Source organism: Oncorhynchus masou, chromosome 21 (assembly GCF_036934945.1).
Source record: "Oncorhynchus masou masou isolate Uvic2021 chromosome 21, UVic_Omas_1.1, whole genome shotgun sequence".
Taxonomy (NCBI): domain Eukaryota; kingdom Metazoa; phylum Chordata; class Actinopteri; order Salmoniformes; family Salmonidae; genus Oncorhynchus; species Oncorhynchus masou.
Window position 1 is genome coordinate 52618489 of NC_088232.1, and position 3976 is coordinate 52622464.

Genomic DNA, 3976 nt, shown 5'->3' on the forward strand with positions numbered 1-3976 from the left:
TACTTATTTTGAAGCACTTTGAGCTACGTTTATTGATGAGAAGTGCATAAGACACACACACACACACACACACACACACACACAGTCAGAACAGTAGGCATTCAAAGGTATGTGTCCAATACTGTCTGTGATGTAGCTCAGATATCTGTCTCCTCTATAGTTTCATCAGTTATCTTTCTCCTCTCTAGCCTCATCAGTTATCTGTCTCTATAGTCTCATCAGTTATCTGTCTCTATAGTCTCATCAGTTATCTGTCTCTCTAGTCTCATCAGATATCTGTCTCCTCTATAGTTTCATCAGTTATCTGTCTCCTCTATGGTTTCATCAGTTGTCTGTCTCCTCTATAGTTTGATCAGTTGTCTGTCTCCTCTATAGTTTGATCAGTTGTCTGTCTCCTCTATAGTTTGATCAGTTGTCTGTCTCCTCTATAGTTTGATCAGTTGTCTGTCTCCTCTATAGTTTGATCAGTTGTCTGTCTCTCTAGCCTCATCCGTTATCTGTCTCTATAGTCTCATCAGTTATCTGTCTCTCTAGTCTCATCAGTTGTCTGTCTCCTCTATACTCTCATCAGTTATCTGTCCCCTCTTGTCATCAGGACATAGGAAACTTCCAAACAGACAGGAATCAGTAGAAAGTAGTATGTGGGTTCCTGCCTGAACTACCTGATCAAAGGTCTCTCTCTCTGTCTTTGAAACACACACACACCGGCACACCGACACACACACACGCACGCACACACAAACACACGCACGCACGCACACACACACCGACACACACATCGACGCACGCACGCACGCACACACACACACACACACACACCGACACACACACGCACACACACACACACACACACCGACACACACACGCACACACACACACACACACACACACACACACACACACACACACACACACACACACACACACACAAAATAATGAAAGGGAGAGAGAGAAGGAGAGAGAGGGAACGTTATTCCAATGTCCCCCTGTCCCTGTCTGATCCGTGGTACTAACACCAGACTACTGCTATGACCCGTGAGGGTGGCCAACAGTTGGCCACTTGGGTAACTAAAGCTGCTGCGTAAAAAGGACAGCCCCGTTTGAGACACTATGACTTCGACTTTAACTTGTGTTCTAACTATGAACAACATACAGACACTCAGGGTTGGAATAGGAACAGGACCGGTAATATAATAGGTTTATAGTTACCTGGGTTGTGTTGTCTCGCGGGTACCAGGTGAACGGAAGCCAACCTGCTGGTGCTACGTGTTCCAGGATTAAACACCTTTTAATCGCTTCAGCTACAAACAACACACACACACACACTCCAATACACACTCCTAACTACACACACAGCTTGTCTTCGCCGTGCCGTGCGTCCTTTGCCTCTCTCCAAATACGTATACCCTATCTCGGATGCTCCACCGCAACTTTTGTCCGGACAGGCGTGCGCCGTGTGTCCTAAATTCAGTTGTTGTAGTTCCCAGTCCCGTACGATGATTTATATCTGGTGCTTCACTGTTGAAGGTGGCGACGGAGTAGAGTGGGTGGATAAATTAACGACTGATGCAACTTTTTTAATAACTCTAGACCTCATCTCCTGCTGATGAAGTCGGCTGCCCGGTGTGTCGTGAGCTCCTCCGCTACATGCTGGCTGGCTCACCGTGCGTGCCACTGCCGCGCACTTTGTGTGTGTGTGTGTGTGTGTGTGTGTGTGTGTGTGTGTGTGTGTGTGTGGTGAAGTCCCCGGAGTATTTATCTATTATCCCGGGTTGTCTTCGATCAGAACAGCGTTCAAGACGGGAGCATAACCGAACACAGACGTCATATTTACACCGGATCGATAACTAGCCCTGGCCCCGGTCGCCCCATGCAGTTCTCTCAGTGCTCTCGGTTTGGAAAAAAACGTTATATTCCTCTCCTATTTTTCTCCTTTCAGTCGACAGAGCGGGTGAATGATTGTTAGTAATATAGTAAGGTCGAAACTTTCTCCCGTTCAACAGTGTCCCCGAATGGGACAGGAGCAGCGTTAGGGTGAACACTAAAATGTTGTATAAATCCTGCTCCCTCGAAGTTCCTCCTCGATCGATTTCGGTTTAATCACATATTGTCCGCCAGAGGACAGGAAATCCCCGACATTAATTTGAGTACTGAAGCAGGGTGGTTTGTGTATTTCTGGAGACACACATACACGAGCGCTCTCGCATAAACTCTCACAACCACTCCAAATGCTTTCTGCTGACAACCTGACCTCGGAGCGCGGGAATGTAGGACTCTCCCTTGCGCCCAATATTGCTTTCGTTTACTTAATCTGAACACCACTCCCTTAATGCATAAGAAAACATCTCGCTCTTCTCCTCCTTCTCTCTTCGCCCTGAGTCAGGCGTTGTGTGTGTGGGTATGTGGGCCCTAAGCAATATTTGGTAGGAGGGGAGAGGGGTTAAGGCACATTTCCTGCAATTCTACCCATTTTGTAATGATGTATGCCATGCTAATATGATGTCTGAGTGAGAATGAAAAACAAATCCTACGGGGGCCCCAGGAGGTCAGAGCCCCTGGGCACATCCCCTGTTTGCACTGGTATTCCTCCATGATTACTTAAAGTTTAGATAGCTGGCTAGACGAACTACCAATCAAAACATTGTTAGCTGACATGGCTAATTGAGTGGCTGTCAGTGACTGACATAAGAGAAAAAACACTGTTGCTTATGCCTGGAACATGCCTTGTGTATGTGTTTGTGTGTTTATGTGTGTGTGCGTGTGTGTGGTTATGTGCGTGTGTGTGGTTATGTGCGTGTGTGTGGTTATGTGCGTGTGTGGGGTTATGTGCGTGTGTGTGTTTATGTGCGCGTGTGTGGTTTGGTGCGTGTGTGTGGTTATGTGCGTGTGTGCGGTTATGTGCGTGTGTGTGGTTATGTGCGTGTGTGCGGTTATGTGCGTGTGTGTGGTTATGTGCGTGTGTGTGGTTATGTGCGTGTGTGTGGTTATGTGCGTGTGTGTGGTTATGTGCGTGTGTGTGGTTATGTGCGTGTGTGTGGTTATGTGCGTGTGTGTGGTTATGTGCGTGTGTGTGGTTATGTGCGTGTGTGTGGTTATGCGCGTGTGTGTGGTTATGCGCGTGTGTGTGGTTATGTGCGTGTGTGTGGTAATGTGCGTGTGTGTGGTTATGTGCGTGTGTGTGGTTATGTGCGTGTGTGTGGTTATGTGCGTGTGTGTGGTTATGTGCGTGTGTGTGGTTATGTGCGTGTGTGTGGTAATGTGCGTGTGTGTGGTAATGTGCGTGTGTGTGGTAATGTGCGTGTGTGTGGTTATGTGCGTGTGTGTAGTTATGTGCGTGTGTGTGGTAATGTGCGTGTGTGTGGTTATGTGCGTGTGTGTGGTTATGTGCGTGTGTGTGGTAATGTGCGTGTTTGTGGTTATGCGCGTGTGTGTGGTTATGCGCGTGTGTGTGGTTATGCGCGTGTGTGTGGTTATGTGCGTGTGTGTGGTTATGTGCGTGTGTGTGGTTATGTGCGTGTGTGTGGTTATGTGCGTGTGTGTGGTTATGTGCGTGTGTGTGTTTATGTGTGTGTGGTTATGTGCGTGTGTGTGGTTATGCGCGTGTGTGTGGTTATGTGCGTGTGTGGTTATGTGCGTGTGTGTGGTTATGTGCGTGTGTGTGGTTATGTGCGTGTGTGTGGTTATGTGCGTGTGTGGTTATGTGCGTGTGTGTGGTTATGTGCGTGTGTGTGGTTATGTGCGTGTGTGTGGTTATGTGCGTGTGTGTGGTTATGTGCGTGTGTGTGCTATTCTGCTATTATTTTCCAGGCTTGTCTTCCTTAGCTACCTGAGGGGTTCCTGGAAGGGAGACCAGATGCTGCTGGAAGTGGTGTTGGAGGGCCAGTAGGAGGCACTCTTTCATCTGGTCTAAAATAATATCCCAATGCCCCAGGGCAGTGATTGGGGACATTGCCCTGTGTAGGGTGCCGTCTTTCGG

At 48.0% G+C, this 3976-nt stretch overlaps 1 protein-coding gene across 1 annotated transcript in view; it reads right to left on the minus strand.

Moving 5' to 3' along the window:
• alkal2b (ALK and LTK ligand 2b) overlaps nucleotides 1–2243 on the minus strand; it is a 29530-nt gene extending 27287 nt beyond the window's left edge. Inside the window, exon 1 of the mRNA XM_064928755.1 lies at nucleotides 1210–2243. The gene's annotated coding sequence lies outside the window, so the exon portion shown is untranslated. The remainder of the gene's footprint in view (nucleotides 1–1209) is intronic.
• Between the last annotated feature and the right edge of the window lie 1733 nt (nucleotides 2244–3976).